Source organism: Gastrolobium bilobum, unplaced genomic scaffold (assembly GCF_033153095.1).
Source record: "Gastrolobium bilobum isolate Gb01-03AN ecotype WA unplaced genomic scaffold, APGP_CSIRO_Gbil_v1 utg10370, whole genome shotgun sequence".
Taxonomy (NCBI): Eukaryota; Viridiplantae; Streptophyta; class Magnoliopsida; order Fabales; family Fabaceae; genus Gastrolobium; species Gastrolobium bilobum.
This window is the reverse complement of record NW_026895774.1, coordinates 104409-127828: the sequence shown is the minus strand read 5'-3', so window position 1 is coordinate 127828 and position 23420 is coordinate 104409. Positions and strand designations below refer to the sequence as shown.

The 23420-nt window shown below is 35.3% G+C and overlaps 2 pseudogenes; both read right to left on the bottom strand.

Annotated features, from left to right (window-relative positions):
- Positions 1–3747: 3747 nt before the first annotated feature.
- Positions 3748–11586, bottom strand: LOC133295774 (receptor-like kinase TMK4; annotated as a pseudogene).
- Positions 11587–19418: 7832 nt separating this feature from the next.
- LOC133295773 (receptor-like kinase TMK4) lies at positions 19419–22046 on the bottom strand (annotated as a pseudogene).
- Positions 22047–23420: the final 1374 nt, after the last annotated feature.

Sequence of the window (23420 nt, the reverse complement as noted above, 5' to 3'; positions counted from 1 at the left end):
AGGAAAGGGAGCACATAAATAAATAATTAAATTTTTACTAAAAATAATAATAAAAATAATTAAATAAAATCATTTCATTAATAGCGAAGAACAAATTTCATTGTCTTTTTTCTGAATATCAAGTATGTTGGTACTGGATAAAAAAACGGCAACTCCAACAATTTCTTTGTCCCCAACGTCGCTCAATTTTCCAGAATTAGTCACTTCAACAGTCTCAAAATCTCATAAGGTGGTGTTTGGTTGAGAGCTTTTCAGCGGATATCTATATTTATCAAGTATGGCTTTTAGAAACACTATGTTTGTTTCAACGTATTTTCACCAAAAACCCATCTATCCAATTTGTATGGATTTATGAGAAACATAGATATCCGTACTGTTTAGAAACTCAATTTGAAAGTGAGATTTTTCGAAAAACCGGTTATCTAGCTTTTAATGCACTGTTGATTTCATAAAGTTACCTAATTTTCCCAGTAAAGTTTTTCCCCATCAAACAACTTTTTTTTTATATTTTTCTACCTATCTCACTTTATCTATCTTTCCAATCATTTCTCTATCTATTACATTTCCCTACTATTCCAAAAAAATTTCCTCAACCAAACGCCCCCTAAAAAATCAAGGATAAACATAGATATATATATCTATACATATGTCTAGTACATATGTACTAAAATACTATTTTATTTGTGAATATCTCTATCACAAACGAAAGTTGTGAATACGTTCAAAGATATTTATTATTATTATTTTTTGAGTAAATATTTTTTTCGATCCTCAGCAAATTTTACGATACATGCTTTAGTCACTAACAAATAAAAATGTTATTCGTGGTCCCTAGGAAATTTAAAGTGGACCCATTTCAGTCCTTTTGAGGGACGAATATGGATCTTTTTTAAATTTGTGAGGGACCACGATTTCAACTAAATGAGTTCATTTTAAATTTTTAGGGACCACAAATAGCCTTTTTATTTGTTAGGGACTAAAGTGGGTATCATAAAATTTGCTGAGGACCAAAAAAATATATTTATTTTTTAACTATAGGTATCACCGTATCATTCATTAAAAAGGGAGCGATACAGAGCAATGATAAAAAAATTACCTTCACCTTACACTTTCTAGTTGAGTTTAGGGAAAAGTGATTTATAGATATCATTCATGAAAGATATTATATTTGAGCCAAAATATTTTTATTATAGTGAAATGAGCTCTTTTAAAGAAGATTTTTTGTATTGACCAGAACTTGAACACAAGCGAAATCAGATACCACTTGAACTACCCTTTTGATTTAACCCCTTTGTTCTATATTCTAATCAAAATGAAGCGTTATGATTCTATTCATAAAATAAAAATAAAATGAAACCAAATGACTAAGGCAACCAACCAATAAGTGAATAAGGCACTGCTTTACGGGGGACCATTAAAGACTTGGAATAATAATCTGTCAAGTCCTCTACCTTTTCTCCCTTCCGATACGCTCACGTAGTGGACACGTTACTTATGGTATTACGGAGGAAAATTTCTTTGGTACTAAAGATGCTCCGTAAATTTGATGCATCTTTCATTTATATTGTGACACATGTTTTATATTTATTAAATCAATAATAAATAATTAATTTTAAAATTAAAAAATAAAATAATTTGATATAAAATAAAACACGTGTCATAATATAAATAGAAGATACACCAAATTTTCGATTCATCTCTAATATCAAATATATTCTCCTTACGGAGGCCACCTTGTTACAGCTAATAATATAGTATAAAGCAGCTAAGAAACCTTGATCAGAGTTATTAAAGTCAACTCGGACATCGAGGTGTTCGGTATATTAAGTTATTGGATTATTGATCATTGGGTTATTTATTATATATAAAAATATATAAAAATATGAAGATATAAATTTAATTATATTTTCTATATCTAAAATATATTAAATAAGTTAAAAAATTATTCAATTACACTTTTATAAATTCTTAAAAAACAAATAAATAAAAATGTACATTATTATTATGTAAACTTAATTTGCAACTCAAAATTATCATAGTATACATCTCAAAAATGTACACTTTTATATTTTGTAGTAAATTTCAGCTCAATAAAGAGATAAATTGGAGAGATCAAGTAGAGTTGCTTTGAATTTCTGAATCACTCAAGATCTTATCAAATCTTCGTTCAATATTTTTAAGGAAAGTTTTCCATTGAATAAAAAGGGGAAAATTTGAAAGATTAAATCAAAGATATGATTAGAGATTCTAGTGAAGATTCTATTGAAGATATGATGGAAAATTAAAATATATGATTTTTATCCCTATAAAAAGGCATCTTTTGGAAACTCAAGACACAATTCGACAAAGGCAACAATATTTATAGGAGGAGACTCACGTCGGAGATCAGGATTCCGGAAAACTTGAAGATTGAATACCATTTTTCTTTATCTTCATCTTCTTCTTTTTCTTTGTTATGAATTCTTTTTATTTTAATTTGTTTAAGTCAGACATGAATATGTCTAGCTAATTTTTTTTTTTTTGTAGTTGGGATCATGGACCCAATATAAATTCTTTATATTTCCTGTATTGTTTTTATAAGTTAATTAGTTAGTTTGTTTTATTCTGCCTGTGTTAATTTTTCCATATCCTTATTAGAATGATCACTCTAATTGTAGGACTTTGAGGGTTAGGGCTTACAATAGACATATTGAGGATTTACTCTGGACAAAGGTAGAATAATAATTTGTGCATGACCTAGACATAGGCTTACATAGATTGCAGACTTTTAATTCATTTGTTTACTGCTTAATTCAAGAGGGATTACTAGGACACTAAGATTCTAATTCGGTTAAAGGGTTAAAATCACTAAGACATTAGGGTTCAAATATTTTATAGGGAAATAATGAATTGTCTGAGCAAACAAATTAGTTAATTATAAAATACAATATAGGAATATAAGGCAGGATCGGAGGTGAAGTGCATCCTGGCTACAGTCTTTTTACAATTTTTAATTAATCTTATAATTTCTTGTCATTCTTGATATTCTTGCATACGTTTGAATTTAATTGCTTTTAAAAATTCTATTTTTAATTTACAACAACCAATCACTTTCACAATCAAACCAATTTTCTTTTCCAACTTAAGGGGAATAGTTAAATTAATATTTGGTGCATTAATCCTCGACGGAACGATCTTTACTTATCACTTTTATTACTTGAAACGAACGGTATACTTGCCGATTTCGCAACAAGTTTTGACGCCGTTGCCAGGGATTAATTACGCCAATGTTAAATTTAACTTTCGATCTTTAAAATTGGGACTTTTTTATTTTTTATTTTAATTTTATATTTTTACTTTTACTTTTACTTTTTAAATTTTTTTTAAAATTTTTTATTTTAATTTCATTATTTCATTATTTTATTTTTTTAGTTTATTTTTTTATTTTTATTGTTCGTAGCTTTTAGATCTTTATGATTGGAATTTTTTTATTTTTTTTCATTTTATATTTTATATTTTTTACATTTTTTTAAAAACTTTTATCTTAAATATTTTATTTTTATCTCATTTATTTTATTTTATTTTATTTTTTTATTACGATTTTTTTTTTAAAAAAAAATTCTTTTCTATGATGTACTGGTTGAATTTGAAATTCCGTTAGGATCGGAGGTGAAGTGCATTCTGGCTACAGTCTTTTTACAATTTTTCATAACTCCTATTTTCTTGATATTCTTGATAACTCTTGCATGCTTTTTAATATTCTTGTTTTTAAAATCCTATTTTTAAAATTCCAACAATTAATCACTTTCACAATCAAATCAATTTTCTTTTCAACTTACGGGAAATAGTTAAATTAATACTTTGTGCATTAATCCTCGAGGGAACGATTTTTACTTATCACTTTTATTACTTGAAACGAACGGTATACTTGCCGATTTCGCAACACATAGCTTTGCTAGCCCAAAATCTGATATCTTGGGGTAAAAATTCTCATCTAAAAGGATATTATGTGGTTTTATGTCAAAATGCAAAAATCTAGTGTTGCATCCCCTATGCAAGTATTCCATCCCTCGAGCAATCCCTATGGCAATTTGATACAAATTATCCCAGCTCAAAGATACAATGGTTTCATGTCCCTTTCTGTGAATAAACTTTTCAAGGGAAACATTGGACACAAACTCATAGATGATAACTTTCTTGCGGCCTTCCAAACAAAATCCAAGAAGCGTGACAACATTGACATGAGAAGTACTACCGATACTGGCAACCTCATTGATGAAGTCTTCATTGTTTCCTTTGGATGACCTCAATATCTTTACAGCCACAGGGCAACCACTAAAACGATGTCCTTTGTATACAGCACCAAAACCACCTTGTCCCAGTTTATTTTTGAAGGAGTTGGTCATTTTCTTGACATATGAGAATTTGTATCTTTTTAGAGTTAACGCTCCATGACTTTTTAAGAATGCTTCAATATCTTTGTTATCTTTTATGGTCAACCAAAATTTTCCACGCTAAGATGAGGACTTGCTTCCTAAAAAGAAAATAGTGATACATATCAACAATCCTGTTAGCACTCCACCAATAATACCTGTTAGGAGACAGAGTCAATGAATTAGTGGTTAAGAATTTCATAGCCTAAGATGTTATGAAAAAACAACAAGAATGGTTATACCTGCTATCGTAACAGTTGACAGCGAAGAACCATTTTCCTTTTTAGATCGACTTCCACTCGGTGCATCACCAGAACTCGATGATGGACAAGTTCCATTGCCTCCATCTCCAGGATGACCAAGCAAAACATTACCTGCACGAATGAACTTCACCTTAGCTGAGAAATTGGGAACCTTTCCAGATAGGTTGTTATTTGTAACACCCCGTAGTACTCCAGTTGTTAACATACATGATATTTAGCATACACAGCGGAAGACTTTATTTGAAAAAGAAATAGAGCTTCTTATAAAAATACGAGTAAATTTTTTCCAAAACCTTTTATGAAAACATTTCTAAAAACGTTTACGTGAGATACTGCGAAAGCATTAGCGGGAACATCAAGATATGACAATCCCCTCAATGGCCGGTATTAGTGGGAACATTTCTAAAAACATACATCTACTAATTAATCCCATGAGCCAGTATTAGTGGCCATTGACCATCAAGATATGACATCAAGTGTCATTCCTGACGGAGTCTCACGGACAGCATAACGGTTGTATTTCGGATAACTGGGAACATGGTCCCACACATACAGATCACCTAATTAATACAATAATTTAAAACAGATAGCGTGCAAGTCCCACACAGACTGCAATCCCCTCAATGGTTCAATACAAATAAAAAGGCTCCATGCCCAATCAACTGAATACATGCATTAAGTCTATATTAATTCAAAGTATAAAAGCATCAGTAAATAATCCATGGCTCTAAGAATACAATCATGAGCTTAAATAAATATAAACAATAATCTCCATAAAATAATTAAGCATGTTAACAAGTCTACATGCCAACATCAAATCTAAACATAATATAAAATCATCAGCTGCATCATCAACTACTCCAATGCGGGGGTCTTGCCCCTAGAAGCATCACCACTACTCTGGGTACCTGAAATGATGTCCCTAAACGGGGTGAGATAACCACATCTCAGTAAGCTCAAGGTTCATAGAGGATTCTCTAAACCCTAAGCCCACTTCTTGCATGACAAGTCAGATATAAAGCATATAATACAGACATACAGCATAAACATAGCATCATCATATCATCCTTGTGTAACCCCAGGGTCAAAGCCATAGACGGTTACACATGTGTGACTTCCAGGGTCAAGCCATAGACAGTCAACACAACCTCAGTATGAAATAGCTCCCAGAGTCAAGTCATAAGCAGCCTATATACCATGATCACTGGCCAGGATCCTCATAACATATATCATCAGTGCATCATCATAACATCAAGATCATATAACATCTATATGAATGTGAATGAATGCACATATACATCATACCATATACTTTCATACAATACAACCATAATGCCCACCATCATGGTGGGGCCACAAGAGAGAGGAGTCAACTAGAACTAGGAGCTTACCTCATGGAGCTTAGCACAAGCCCACACTCCAATAGTATACGTATGCTCCAACAAAATCCTCAAGTGCACGGTTCTCTAGGCACACCTAGAGTAGGAACCATTCACATCATTAAATACATATTAATTAATCAAGTCATATCCATTACTTAATCATTTAATGATTCCACTTTTCATACTCATATGCCAATGATATGCCCATTACAAGTCTAGACCAATTATTACATAATTACGCATTTTAGTGCATTATTACAAGCTACCTAAATCTTCAATTAATTACATAACTTAGAATCACATGCAAGGCTCACTTAGGTAACTTAGATTATTTTCAACTCATCCAAGCCATATTTATGATTATTATAAGTTACTAAGGGTTCTCCTAAGCCCACTTAGCTTAAATATCACTTTTACAGTTTTCCCATAACTGTACATGGTTCTGTTTTCTACTCACTGAGAGCAACTCACTTGTTATAAAATTCTCATCTTTTAATATGTTAATATAGACTCAATTACCTTTCCAAGAAGATATCACATGCCTCATTTGTAGTTTCCTACCTCCGGTTATCACCATTTGAAGTTGGACAAGCAAAGCTGTTTGCCAACTCCGAACAGGGGCCTAAACATCTTTTACTATTTCTGCGATTCTGGAAATTATACTAAACCAATTGCTCTCAAATTTTTATGTAGACAACTAGACATATTTATCTTTAATTAGACATATTATGAGCCTAATTTGAGTTAGCACAAAGGGAGAAACAATTCGTGGAAGTTGAAGCCATGCACAGCCCCTGCACATGGCCTTCCTGTGCAGTCCTTACTCAAACAAACATACAGAATGGAATATATCTTCAATTGATACCAAATTTTGACACAACATATCTAACATATCAAGATTCAATTTGATATATGGAAAAGACCTATATGACTTCTGTGGGGGGAGATATGTTCTCCCAAATTTTGCTTAAAAACTGGTTACTTAGCCTTAAATGTGTTTACTTAACAAACCTTAATTACTTTTGATTATAAATCCTAATTCACCTTAATTCTTGGATTTTTCTATTATTAAGTCACATTATGAAATATCCTTAATCCCATTATGTCATGTTACTTAAATTTTACTAATTACTTAATTAGTGTACCTAAATACTACTTTAGTCTCATTTTAGAGTTAAATCCTTAAATTTGTTAATTAATCCCTACCCTTAATTAATCTCCTAATTCATCATCTCCTTAATTTTAACACAACTAAACCCTTATATACTTTATGGGATAGATTTGATGAGCTATTTTAATTAAGATTTTTAGTCATTATTAATCATGATTATTGAGTTTTACTTAGAGTTAACCCACCTAATTAATCTTTCTAATCATTTTTCCATACTTAATAACTTAATCACATTTTTTTGTCATCAAACCTTATTATTACATGACATGGCTGAAATCATCAAGGGTCCATATAGGGTTCATAGTTATCTTTTTACATGAACATCACTCAAAGGTCCAAAGGTGGCACCTCTAGTCATCCAATCCATCATTCCATGGTTCAAAATACATCCACCCTTAAGGATCATCATCAAACCATGGCATTAAAATTTTTAAACTATATTTCTCTAATACATAACGAAACCGTGGCACACACACAAGAAAAAGAGAGACTTTTTGGTTCATATATCTCAAATAGAGGCTTACATCTTCAAGCTTCCTCCTTTATCTCAAGGCTCCACCTTTTTCCACCAAGAACACTCATTTAAGCAAGAACAAACCTTCATGAACATGCTCATGAGTTAGGCTCAAGAACACAAGAATAAAAGATGATATTTTTCATGAAAAAATAAGAACACTTACCCAAAAATCAAAGGAAACAAACAAGCAAGTGTGGTTCTTCAAAAGAGCTCAAGAACACAACTCCATAACCTTTGTTCTTCACAAAACCATGGCTGTTTGAGATGATAAGGGACACGAGATTTTTGATTCACACCATGAAAATGGTATGGTTGTGAAGAGGAGTGTAACGCCCGACCGCTTCAAGAATCAATGACTATCCCCACATACTAACACGAGACTTTTCAGTGTGCTTTTTCCTCACTCGCACACTTCCTAGGAAAACTTCCCAGGAGGTCATCCATCCCAGAATTGCTCCAAGTCAAGCACGCTTAACTGTGGAGTTCTTCCGATCCGGGCTACCGAAAAGCAGATGCATCTTGTTAGTATAGGTAGTATCAATTAATCCTGATAAGCTATCTCAAACTGTGCAGTCTTATACTTGCACAGTCTTTGGAATCCCTCTCTTTCGGGTGTTGATTCGATTCATTCGTTCATGTAACCCCCCGCTGGAAGCCTGTCAGGAGCCGCTCCTTGTTCGTGCCTCTTTGCACCGGCGATCACTCCCCGCCCTCGTCAGCGCTCGGGATGTTACATGCCCACCAGCTTCCGCCTGGTTCGTCCTCGAACCACACCGTACTGGAAGATAGGCCCTGCTCTGATACCACTTGTAACGCCCGACCACTTCAAGAATAAATGACTATCCCCACATACTAACACGAGACTTTTCAGTGTGCTTTTTCCTCACTCGCACACTTCCTAGGAAAACTTCCCAGGAGGTCACCCATTTCAGAATTGCTCCAAGTCAAGCATGCTTAACTATGGAGTTCTTCCGATCTGGGCTACCGAAAAGCAGATGCATCTTGTTAGTATAGGTAGTACCAATTAATTCTTATAAGCTATCCCAAACTGTGCAGTCTTATACCTGCACAGTCTTTGGAATCCCTCTCTTTCGGGTGTTGATTCGATTCATTCGTTCATGTAACCGCTGGAAGCCTGTCAGGAGCCGCTCCTTGTCCGTGCCTCTTTGCACCGGAGATCACTCCCCGCCCTCGTCAGCGCTTGGGATGTTACAAGGAGTGAGGGGAACAAGTTTGGTGAAAGAGATTTGGAGAGGTTTTGGAGGTGGAATCTTAGAGAGAAGTGAGAGCAAAGTTTGAAGTTTGAATTTTAGAGAGAGAAGTGATAAGGGGGCTGCTGATTCAGAATGAGGGGGAAGGGGAAGGGTGCCCTAATAGGGGTGCCATGTCACTAAGTGACCATTCGTCCTTTAGTGAGACCCGATGTAATTTTTATCTAATCCGTCGTCAAATTTTTTTTACCCAGAAACTCCAAAGACTCGAACTTTAAGTACTTAACATTAATTTTGTCTAATTATCATGTTCATAACTTAAAAATTTGATTAGTCGATCACAGATCCACTGACAATTGTTTAATTGCACTGTAGTCTTTACCGGTGTTCTTAACTGTACCCGGATTTCATAATCTTCTTAACTTTAACATTTTTGGTCTAATTATGAATTGTTAGGAATATATTGGTCTTTATTTCCATTTTCTCATCTTTTTTCAGTTTAGGGATTCTACTGGCTGCTGCTACAGCAGTACAAAATACCTGGCAGAAGTGACTTTTCAAAAATACCTCAATATGAGTATCAATCTTCATCAAATCATATCCTAACCTCATTCATGATGTTTATATCATTAGATTAGCTCTCTAACTATAATTTGCTAACTTGGAGCTATTCTACAAATTGTTATTGCGTCAGCAGTCAAAATTAACAGATGAAAATTCATCTGTGCAAAATACCATCAATATGGGTATCAAAATTCTTAGAATTTCATCCTTATTCTATTTATGACCATAAAGTCCTATTTATAACCCTCTAATTTAAAAGTCATATAATTAGAGTTATTATATTATTAGACACATCTAGAATGTCAAGTTTAGGCAAAGTTGTCAAGCTCCAAGGTATTGATCCAACCAAATTATTATCACTGAGGATCAATTTCCTTAAATCAGTTAAATTGGCAAATGCAGCTAAAATGGTTCCGGTCAAATTCTTCTCTCCTAAATTCACCATAGTGATATTCCCTCCTTCACACACAATGAAGCTCCAATCTTGACAACTGTCGTTCCCTTTCCAGGCACTAGCCAACTGAAGGGGATACCCAAAATTCGCAGCAACATCAAGCAAAGTGGTGGCAATGGGATCACAAGGCACACCAGGACTTGATTGACAAAAGCTATTGATCCCATCATCAAGAGAGACCTTCACACCTTTCCCAAACACAGGAATAGGACCCTGCAGGATGTTGTTGTACAAAGAAACGTTCCGTAAGGTAGAGAGAGCCATCAAAGAACGTGGAACCACACATGTTAACAAATTATCCTGAAGCTGAAGATCAAACAAGTTGGTAGAATTTGACAAATTATTGGACCCGTGAACTAGTTCTCGCTAAGCCACACCTGAGACAATGAGGTCATAGAAGAAAGCACGTCAATTGAACCGGAGAGGCCAAACTCGTTTCTCTGACTCTTGAGCCTCAAACTCTTAATCGACGATCCCGCAAAGGACTTTGGCAAACCACCGGTGAGTTTGTTGTAAGATAGACGAAGGCTCTGACTGACAAAGGAATCGAACACATCCGGAAGGAACCGACGAGGTTTGAGTTTCCGAGGTCGAGTTGGACGAGGTTGGTTGACTGAGTCAACTCGGTGGGAAACGTCCAGGGTGTGAGGTTAAATTTTGTTGGTTAAGCTAAGGTTCTGCAAGCTGGTTAGCCCTTGGAAGCAACCATCAAGTATGGAGGTGAAGTTATTGCCGGCGGGCTACCGAAAAGTAGATGCGTCTTGTTAGTATAGGTAGTACCAATTAATTCTTATAAGTCATTCCTACTGTACCGTCCCATACCAGCACAGTCTCTGGAATCCCTCTCTTTCGGGTGTTGATTCGATTCATTCATGAACCCCCAAGCTGCAAGATTTGGCATGAGCCGATCATTGTCCGTGCCCTTTCGCACCGGCGATCACTCCCTGCCCTTGCCAGCTCTTGGGATGTTACACATCTTCTCGTGGAGGGGCTATGTCATAATTTTCTAGTTGCCCAACGGGAAGACCAACCACATCATCTGAACTCATCTCTGACGTTGTATTTAAAACCTCGTAAGTTACCCAGGAAATCGGGATTCTAGAGAGGAGAAGATGCCATAAATACCTAAAACAAGAAAAGAGCTGGATCAGAAGAGAATGCGCATACCTGAATCAAAAATGCTATCAGAAGAATCACTAGAAGATGACGAAGTCGGCAAGTCGGAGATCATAATGGGATCATCTGCTCCACCAGCTGCGGAAGTCGATTCCAGTATATCTCCATGTCGGTAACTAGCCAAAGTAGACTCGGCCAAAGAGTCATATCCTTGCTCGATGAGCTTGGAACTCAAGTAGACACAAGAATAACAAGGAACATTCCTGGGGAGAGGGGAAGAATGACTGGAATCCCGGATGGTGGACGAAGAACCAGGATGAATTGTAGGTCTGCAAGACTCAGCCTCGGGTTGGGGAAGTGGATGGGAACCACGTCTGTTCGAAATTAGACGACCCCTACCCCGGTTTGATGAACCTCTACACCGGGGGCCCCCTAACTCCCTATTCGATAACCCGGACCTTCTCCGAGATCTACCAACGCGGCAACCGTGAAGCATGGCTTCCCGTTCTTCCTCTTCGGTCTTGGGAATCCCCCAAAGCCAGAAATGGGCACCAGGGGGAATCTTTTTCAAAAAATCAATATCTTCCTCCTTCTTCCCCTTACAACACTAAACGGAAGAAGGAAGGTTTTCCCCCCTCATTTGGTTAAAAAACTAAATGACACTAAGATTTGAAATAACCAGGAAGGACGATGAAGGCAAGGTGATGAACACCAAAATGCCAGAAGGGAAGCAACACACAACCCCTTGAAAATGCAGACTGTGGGTGTAACGAGAAAACAAAACAAAATAAATGCAATGGCACACATGGGGCAAAGAATTCAAAATTGAAAAAGCATGTTCGGGGACAGATGATCAAATGCAAGCATCTCAAAACAGAAGCAACAAAAACAAAGGATGAGTGAAATACCTGTTGAAAGGAATGAACTAGCAAGAAGATGGAGAAATGCGTTTGAGACGCCGACACTCAAAGGAATGCAATTTCTGCACAATGATCAGAGAGAAAACAAAAGCATGTAATATGAGATGGAGGCTTATATAGGCATGAGTAGTGACCACTGGGGTTACGAATAGCAAAGGTCAGGGTTATTAAGGTCATTGCATTTGCAGGTGATAACTGCATCAATCATGGGTGGTAACCGCAATCATCATGGGTGGTAACCATAGCAGTTGGGAATGGCAAAGGTCAGGGTTACCAGTGCTATTTCACTTCAAAAGCAATGATTAGACAACTGAAACGATGCTGCTAATAAATGCGCACGAAACGCGAAAATGGCATAAAACGGCTGTGGCACGGTAAAGCTCGCGGGAAGTAGCTCGCGGCAGAACGGAATGAGTACCACTCATAAACCAACAAATAAAAAAATATGTAAATATACAACTCTCAACCGAGTTGAACGCTTGATGCTTGGGGGCAACTCACCAGTTGGATCCCAACTACTCAAGCACATCCGTTACCCTGTTGCCTATATAAAAGTATCATGCCGGGTTCATGCAAAAACTCGTCATCCGCGTAACCAGAAGGAAAAATCAAGACTTGCGTATAAGGTATGATGCTTGGGAGAAAATCGCCAGTGGGATCCCAACGACTCAGGCACATCCCAAACTCGGTGTAGGAAAAGATAAAAGTTTTCAGGCCTTGATGCTCAACCTGCCGATATAAGGAATGAATAAAAATTATCCTTCAGATGAGCCACAAACTCGGAATAGGTATAAGGGCAGACGCTTGAGAGGCAACTAGTCAGTTGGACCCCAACTGCTCAAGCTCACCCCTAATCCAGGAAAAAGGGATACGAGAAATATCTCACCGGGTTGATGCTCAGCCCGTCGACATAAGGGGCAAGAGACACCTCGATGGAAAAAACTCCAGAATATGAGGAGCATGCAAAAAGTTTGCAAAAACTCAAGCACATTCAGCCTAACAAAAAACCTGAAGAGACACACAAGAAAATTCACCCTGGCAACCCGGATGCCCAGGTAGCCTTGCCAAGGGGCAACTGTTATGGACCCGTACAAGGGGCCCATTAAGTGATAGACCCAATAAGGGACAATCCAAGATTTGAATCAGTGATTATCACGAACAGATATTCATCAAGGATACTAATCCTAATACGACAGCATAGCAAGCAGGCCAGAGCCCTTATCAGAGGAACCAAAGGCCCATCCATACTACTCGCAGGTAACCTCTGTATAAATGCAAGGTAAATCCTAAAGGTAGGTTATGCTCTCTCTCTCTCTCACTGTTATGCTGTCACTGTGCGCACACACACATCCCATTGACTAACGCTGTTATACACTACTAGAAAATGCATTTTTTTCGACGGAAAAATTCCGTCGAAAATGACATTTTCGACGGAAAAGAAGCCGTCGAATAAGTCTTCGTAGGTAACAAATTTTTCGACGGAATCTCTAATTCCGTCGAAAAAATTCGACGGAAATTATTTCCGTCGAATTTATCTTTTAATGATTTTCGACGGAAAACAAATTCCGTCGAAAATTTTCGACGGAAAATGAATGAAATTCCGTCGAAAAATCTCTTAATAATTTTCGACGGAAAACAAATTCCGTCGAAAATTTTCGACAAAAAATTCATAAAATTCTGTTGAATATTTTTTTCTCTACAAAATTAATATCAATTTATGTTTCACACCTGATAAACAAATATAATTAAAGTAACATACCACAATTATATGATTTTAATATAATTATGTGTATAAAAATTCCTGTCATATACTAATCAAAACAGACTTATATATATAAATGTCCAAGACATATACTAATCAATAGGGACATACATATACAAAAGTCCCTATCATATACTAATCAAAAGAGTATCTAAAAATGTCCAAGACATATGCTAATCAAAATGGACATACATATACAAAAGTCCCCTGTCATATACAAATCAAAAGAGTCCTATATATATAAATGTCCAAGACATATACTAATCAATAGGGACATACATATACAAAAATCCTTATCATATACTAATCAAAAGAGTACTATATCTAAAAATGTCCAAGACATATGCTAATCAAAAGGGACATACATATACAAAAGTCCCATGTCGTATACAAATCAAAAGAGTCCTATATGTATAAATGTCCAAGACATATACTAATCAAACAGGGACATACATATACAAAAGTCCCTGTCATATACTTATCAAAATAGTCTATGGACAATAGTCCCTGTCATATACATCCAACAAAGATACAAAAGTCATGCTGGTGGATGACCTGCATGATCGTGGTCATCACCTAGGTCCTGAGACTGGGGCTGAGTCTCATCATCATCCTCAGTATCTAATAATTCCATAGGAACCCTTCGCAAAAGCTTCTCCATGGTGTCCATTCGCCTCTGCATCATAAGCATTACATTATCCTGTTTGTCAACCTTTTTCTGCTGCTGTGTAGCCTTCTCCTCTTGTTGTGCAACTGTACCCTGCAATTGTAGAATCAATGTGCACATCTTGTCATCCTCCTGCTGCGACACTCCAAATGGTAGCCTATTGGAGAGTCAAGATTGCTTATAGACTCCTCCTCGTGTACCTAAACCGTATACCCGTCCTTTACTGTTAACCCCACCAGCTGCCTGCAAGATTAAATCATTATCTGAGGCAACACTGCTAGCATCCACTCCTGGAGTGACTTGACTGTCTCTCTCTTCCCTAAGTCTCGTAAAGTCATCCTAAAATTTACATAGAAAGTATTGATGTATTAAAGTCATGTACACTGAAACTAATCAGGTTTCTAAAGTAAACATTTGGTGTAAAAATAAATATTACTCACAGCTTTTGCCTTTGCCTTGTCATTGCACCACCTATCACGATCATCTTTAGATGTGTGTGTATGCTTGAATACAGCCCAATCCACGGCGGACAGATCCGTGACCCCATCTGCCAACTGCGTGATATCAATTCATAAAACAATAAGAACATAATACGGTGAGTATAAAAAAAGGCTTACCATTTATTTAATCTACATGCATATGCAATTATTAGTATTCTTACCAACCGCCTTGCATGCTCAGTAAATGGAAGTGAACCTCCAGAATGTGAAGGTCCATCAAATTTGGACCTGTTCCTCGAATTTGCTTCAGACATTTTCTTCCATTTTTCATTAGACCAGTGAACCTTCAAACCATCAAGAACATCTTGTCTCATCCAAGACATATCGCCCTTTCCTTTTCTTATCAAATTCAAGTGATTTTTGATTATGTCAGTGGCTTTGATCTTGTATGCTTTATCAAAAAGATATTGGTCATCCGGCAAGCATTTATATTTTTCCTACAAGGATGAAACATGACAAGAAAGACAAGTTAGTAAGAATATCAACATTAACTTGAAAACCTTGAATCATACATAAATATTAATATGGTAATATGGTCAGATTTAAAGGGAAACCATTACCATCAATGTGTTCAACCAGTTCTCCTTGACATTGGTTGGAACTGCCTTATATGTAGGGTATGGACCGTCAAAGTTGCGCTTGATTATTGTCCACATTTTGATTATTTTTTTGAAATTGTTTTCGACGGAATTCCATTTCCGTGGAAAATCTTTGACGGAATCATTTTTACGTCGAAAAATTCATAAAATTAATTTCTTTTTTCATTTATTTTTTTGAAATTGTTTTCGACGGAATTCCATTTCCGTGGAAAATCTTCGACGGAATCAGTTTTCCGTCGAAGATTTCATAAAATTAATTTCTTTTTGATTTTTTGTTTTGAAATTATTTTCGACGGAATTCCATTTCTGTGGAAAATCTTTGACGGAATCATTTTTCCGTCGAAAAATTCATAAAATTAATTTCTTTTTTCATTTATTTTTTTGAAATTGTTTTCGACGGAATTCCATTACCGTGGAAAATCTTTGACGGAATCAGTTTTCCGTCGAAGATTTCATAAAATTAATTTCTTTTTGATTTTTTGTTTTGAAATTGTTTTCGACGGAATTCCATTTCCGTGGAAAATCTTCGACGGAATCATTTTTCCGTCGAAAAATTCATAAAATTAATTTCTTTTTTCATTTATTTTTTTGAAATTGTTTTCGACGGAATTCCTTTTCCGTTGAAAATCTTCGACGGAATAGAGATTCCGTCGAAAAATTCATAAAATTAATTTCTTTTTGATTTATTGTTTTGAAATTGTTTTCGACGAAAATACTTTTCCGTAGAAAATCTTCGACAGAATCAGTTTTTTGTCGAAGATTTCATAAAATTAATTTCTTTTTTCATTTATTTTTTGAAATTGTTTTCGACGGAATTCCATTTCCGTGGAAAATCTTCGACGGAATAAGTTTTCCGTTGAAAAATTCATAAAATTAATTTCTTTTTGATTTATTTTTTTGAAAATGTTTTCGACGGAATTCCATTTCTGTGGAAAATCTTTGACGGAATTAATTTTCCGTCAAAAAATTCATAAAATTAATTTCTTTTTGATTTATTGTTTTGAAATTGTTTTCGACGGAATTCCATTTCCGTGGAAAATCTTCGACGAAATCAGTTTTTCGTCGAAAATCTTCGACGGAATCCGCTTTCCGTCGAAGATTTCATAAAATGAATTTCTTTTTATATTTATTTTTTTGAAATTGTTTTCGACGGAATGTCTTTTCCGTCGAAAATCTTCGACGAAATTAGAATTCCGTCGAAAAATTCATAAAATTAATTTCTTTTCGATTTATTTTTTTGAAATTATTTTCGACGGAATTATTTTTCCGTGGAAAATCTTCGACGGAATCAGATTTCCGTGGAAAATCTTCGACGGAAAATAATTTCCGTCAAAAATTATCGACGAAATACATTTTCCGTTGAAATTTCCGTCTTTAATTTGGACGGAATATTTTCCGTCGAAAATTTTCGTTGAAAATCTTGACTTTTCTAGTAGTGATAGTATTCTGTGCACAGTGATCTGCTTGACTCAAGGGTATCTCCTTCATAGATACCTTGAAGAGGACACTAAATCCAAAAGTAACATACCAGCTTATTGGGCTGGACATCTCTCTCCCAACAACGTAAGAGTTGGTTATTGTTGCTGTCATATAATTAACACTGATACTAAGCGTATATGAAAGTTATAATTTATTCTTATCTACAACATCCTTGCAGTTACTTACTTAATGCCATGCAGACACATATGCCATATAGCTTTTTAAGTGTTTTTCTCTTTCTCAAGGAAACTAAAATTTAAGAAAGAGTCACCGACGAAATTACCTATGAGTTTCCTATTTCACGGAATGGCATGGATTGACCAAAGGAAATAGAATTAAAATTTTGAAAAAGACGAAAGTACCACTGACTTTCCTAACTTTACTTTTTATTGTTGAAATAGCAACTTTTAAGAGAATAAGTTTACGAAATCGCAATGTAAGTTAAGTTTTAACGTTGAGTCGTTGAGAATGATTATATTTAAAAATTTAAAGTTTATAAATTCTTATAATTATATTATATATTATGGATAATATATATTATTTAAGTATATAGTAATATGTACTACATAGTGTAGTTTATAAAAGTTTATAAATTTTGAGTTTGTAAATATAATCTATTCCTTTAATATTTTTTTATGTTTTAGAAAATAAAATTGTTTTTATAAATATACATAAAAGAATTTAGGATTCATTTTTTTTCCCTCACATGAACTATATATTTTTATATGTATAAAAAATAAAATCACTTTTTAAGACATGACAAACAATAAACCTCGCAAATTATATGGATAACTAACAATTTATTTTAGAATTTAATGTTTCTTATGTTATATGAGATAAATTTATCTTATATACACGTAGAAGTAATGAGACGAATATTTTTCTTTTTCTCATATAAGTTTACATAATTTTATGTGTGTAAAAAATAAATTTATCTCCTATAATATTAGAAAATTTTTATTTTATGTCGTTTTAAAAAGGAGTTCTTTGTACCGTTTCTATCGCGCTAATAAGTACCGTTAAATGCAGTACGTTTGCTTTCAAGATTTTTTTTTCCTTCCGTTGTCAAGATCATTTGACATACCATTTTTTTTAAAATCGAAATTAGGAAATGTTGCATTTTCTGAATTTTCACTTTCCTGTTCCTGGCCTAAATAATATAATAATTTGAACCTAAATTGAACCAAAAAATTAAAGAGTAAATACTTTTTTTTGTCCTCAGCAAATTTTACGATACTCACTTTAGTCCCTAGCAAATAAAAAGACCCATGGTAATTCTTAAATAATTCAAAATGTACCCATTTTAGTCCTTTTAGGAACTAATATGAGTCTTTTTTGAATTTGTGAGGGACCGCGATTTCAACTAAATGGATCCATTTTGAATTTCTTAGAGATCACAATGAGCTTTTTTATTTGCTAAAAATTAAAGTGGGTATTGTAAAATTTGCTGATGACCAAAAAATGTATTTATTCAAAATATTTATTATAGCTAGGAAGACTATCATAATTGAAGGTATTTATTCAAAATATTTAAATTTGAAGGACAGGGGTTTCTGCCGAGTACAATTCTCTGCTATGATAAATAATATAACAATTTTTAAAATATTTATTATAGCTAGGAAGACTATCATAATTGATATGACCATTTTTATATTTTGACGTAATCTTTGCAGGAAACTTGCAAAGATATAAACTTGCATAAAACATGGCTCATTTTTTTCTTATTTTGAAAACATAAAACATGGCTCTTTAAACGTAAATCATGAAACAAAATATTTAAGTAGTACATGGTGTTATGCTTCTAGGCATCAGCAGAAAAAAGAAACAAAAAAGTATTTTCAAGAATATTGCAACTAATTGATTATGAAATTCCCAAAAAAAAAAATATTATTATCGCAAAATTAATACTGCATATGACATTAATCAGAGTGTAACGGTACCAAAGAATGACAATAGGATTCCAAATTTCCAATGGATCAATGCAGAAACTCAGTTCTCAGTCATAATGATTAAAAAATCTACACTGGACAACGAGGGAGAACTCATGAACAGATGGGGAAAGAGAAGGAAGAAGAAGGAGACTGTCAATAGGGAGATGATTCTCACTATAAATCCTATCAATAAGTCCTGAACCTTCCTTCATTTGAGCCATCAGATGAACTATTCTCAGGATTCTGCAACAAATTCATCTAATTCAGCCTTTTATTCAGCATTTAGCATTCTGCATGACATAGAGTTTACTCCATCAATTGCACTGGCTTTTGCATTCAATATATTAACAATTTAATACACATATGAGATACATTTGTTTTTCAGGATAATTGAAAAGTACAACACAAGTACGTTAAATGATCCATTTTACAGTATAACTTAAACTATTTACCCAAAATGCAATGATATTTCAAGAAATGGAGGATTCAGATACGCGTCTAGTAGGAGAAGAAAACATAGGTTTTGGTGGAATTTCTAGGGAATTCAAGCTGTCTTCCAACATATCTATCACTCTACTCATTGTAGGTCTATCATTTGGAAACGTTTGAATGCACCATAAACCCACTATGGTCAATCTCTTTGTTATCTCATTTTCTTCTGTGGTCATCACCTCATCTGGTCTCAAATCAATGCCCTGCTCAAGCCTATTGTATACCCAGTGTGGGAAGTATATCTCACTAGTGTCACTGGCTTCAGCATTAATGTTCTTCCTCCCTTCCACCATCTCTAGCAGCATCATTCCGTAGCTATAAACATCAGATTTATGAGAAACTCCTCCCAAATGTCTATTCCACATTTCTGGAGCTACGTACCCAATTGTCCCTCTAGCATCTGACATGGAAATTATGCTCTCTTTTCTCGGACAGAGCTTTGCTAGCCCAAAATCTGATATCGTAGGGCAAAAATCCGCATCTAAAAGAATATTATGTGGTTTTATGTCAAAATGCAAAATTCTAGTATTGCACCCCCTATGCAAGTACTCCATCCCTCGAGCAATCCCTATGGCAATTTGATACAAATTCTCCCAGCTCAATGATGCAACAGTTTCATGTCCTTTTTTGTGAATAAAGTTTTCAAGGGAACCATTGGACATAAACTCGTAGATGAGAGCTTTCTTGCGACCTTCCAGACAAAATCCAAGAAGGGTGACAACATTGACATGAGAAGTGCTACTGATACTGGCAACCTCATTGATGAAGTTTTCATTGTTTCCTTTGGCTGACCTCAATATCTTTACAGCCACAGGGCAACCACTAAAGAGATGTCCTTTGTATACAGCACCAAAACCACCTTGTCCTAGTTTATTTTTGAAGGAGTTGGTCATTTTCTTGATGTCTGAGGATTTGTATCTTTTCGGAGTTAAAGCTCCATGACTTTTCAAGAATGCTTCAATATCTTTGTTATCTTTTTTGGTCAACCAAAATTTTCCACGCCAAGACGAGGTCTTGCTTACCATAAAATAAACAGTGATACATATCAACAATCCTGTTATCACTCCACCAATAATACCTGTTAGCAGACAGAGTCAGTGAATTAGTGGTTAAGAATTTCACAGCCTAAGATGTTATGAAAAATACAACAAGAATTGCTATACCTGCTATCCTAGCAGTTGACAGCGAAGAACCATGTTCTGTTTTAGATGGACTTACACTCGGTGCATCACCAGAACTCGATGATGGACGAGTTTCATTGCCTCCATCTCCAGGACGATCAAGCAAAACATTACCTACAAGAATGAACTTCACCTTAGCTGAGAAATTGGGAACCTTTCCAGATAGGTTGTTATTAGACACTTTCAGAATCTCAAGTTGAGGCAAAGTTGTCGAGCTCCAAGGTATTGAGCCAACCAAATTATTATCACTGAGAATCAATTTCCTTAAATAAGTTAAATTGGCAAATGCAGCTGAAATGGTTCCGGTCAAATTCTTCTTTCCTAAATTCACCGTAGTGATATTCCCTCCTTCACACACAATGAAGCTCCAATCTTGACAAGTGTTGTTCCCTTTCCAGGCACTAGCCAACAGAAGGGGATACCCAAAATCCGCAGCAACATGAAGCAAAGTGGTGGCAGTGGGATCACAAGGCACACCAGGACTTGATTGACAAAAGCTATTGATCCCATCATCAAGAGAGACCTTCACACCTTTCCCAAACTCAGGAACAGGACCCTGCAGCATGTTGTTGTACAAAGAAACGTTCCGTAAGCTAGAGAGAGCCATCAAAGAAGGTGGAACCACACCAGTTAACAAATTGTCCTGAAGCTGAAGATCAAACAAGTTGGTACAATTTGACAAATCCGGAATTGGACCCGTGAACTGGTTCCCGCCAAGCCACACCTGAGACAATGAGGTCATGGAAGAAAGCACGTCAATTGAACCCGAGAGGCCAAACCCTTCTCTCTGATTATTGAGCCTCAAATTCTGAATCCCAGATCCCGCAAAGGACTTTGGCAAACCACCGGTGAGGTTGTTGAAAAAGAGACGTAGGCCCTGCAAATTTTCGAACGAACCGAACACATCAGGCAAGGAACCCATGAGGTTTGTGTTTCCGAGGTCGAGTTGGACGAGGTTGGATGACTGAGTCAACTCGGTGGGAAACGTCCAGGGTGCGAGGGTGATGATGTTGGCCATGCTAAGGTTCTGCAAGTTTGTTAGCCCCTGGAAGCAACCGTTAGTGATGGAGGTGAATCTGTTGTCGTCAAGGTAAACAGTTACGAGCATGGTGGGGTTCGCCAAAGAGGGTAACGAACCGTAGAGATCGTTGCCCTGAAGCGAGAGGTAGGTGAGTTGAGAGAGTGAGTTCAGATCGGGTGGGAGTGTTCCGGTGAGTTGAGAGGTAGGTTCGAACTGTCACACTTCACGCCGTCCCAGTTGCAAAATGCGGTGGTCGGCGACCACCCACTTGGGCTGATTGCTTTTTCCAGCTTCGACATGAACACACCGTCGGCGACGACTACGGCGGTGGAGAGGAGAGAGAACAACAGCAGAAGCGTAGAGAGAGAGACAAGGCTTTTCGATTTTAATTTGGGGTCAGCCATTCATTCACCTGACAAATTATGGTGTAGCGTTCGTGCAGAATGAAAGACAAATTATGGTGTATGCCACATCTTAGTACCGTAGCAAAGTGTTCATGGCAAATTATCTTAAACCTCTAGCATCTTATTCACTTGCTACTTGCTGACTTTTGACTTCAGCGCTCAAACGGGAGTCAAAAAGAAGAAAGTAGACCAAAGAAAAAAAATATGTGTAAGTTTCTAATCAATATTGTAAGTTTCTAATATATTTGGTTTTATTTTTTGTTCTCGGTTTATCTCCTTATCCTTAATTTAGATATATTTATTCTTTTTTTTCCTTTTCTTTACATTTTTATTAATTTTAGTATTTTTTATAAAAAATAGGAAAAATATAAGACAGACAAGAAATAAAAAAAAAATTTAATTTGTAAGTTTTCAACATATTTGATTTTTTTTTCTTTTTTTTCCGTGTTCAGTCTATTTTCTTATTTTTATATTTAAACATATTTGGTTTTATTTTTCTTCAATTTATTTTTTTGTTTTCAGTCTATTTTCTTTTTTTTATTTAGACTATTTACATTTTTTTGTACTTTTAGTTTTTTTATGTTACTATTCTAAGTATCCAACATATTTGGTCTTATTTTTCTTTATTTTTTTGCTCTCGGTTTATTTTTTTCTTTCTTTTTGATTTAGACATATTTAGTCATTTTTTTACTTTTATGTAATTGTTGTAAATTTTTAACATATTGGTCTTATTATTTCTTCTATTTTTTTCTTTCTTGTCATCAGTTTATTTTTTTCTTCTAAGAAGAGTCAAATAGACAAATTAATTCAGTTTGTAACGGTGTTAATTATATGTTTGGGATGGGAAAAATCAGTGTTAAGAAACTCGGACCGACCCGGAAACAGGTAAATCGGTCATATAACCGGTCCAGTTGAAGCATCGGATCAATCATGCATCAGAACTTGTGCGACCCGGTCCAACCCGGCCGGTTTTAATGAAAACTGGTGACCCGGTTGGTTAACCGGTGACCCGGCCTGGTCCCAATAAAAAAATTCATAATGGACATATTTGAATATTTCTTTGCTTGTTGACTTACATAAGTTATGTACCTACAACACTAATATTATCTCGATTATGCACTATGCAGAAATTTTTGATTTGATTTATAGTTAGAGATGTCATTTTCTGAACTTAAAACCCCGTATCACGATCATTATATTTTTGTTTGATCTTTTATTGGATAGTAATATGTGATTTATTATTTTTTATATTAAAATATTTGAAATATTTATCATTTTTTAAAGATATTTGAGTATGTTTATAGTTTTTTAATATAAATTATAAAATTGTATATAATTACCTGGTTATGCGGTTGAACCAGTGACCCAGTACCT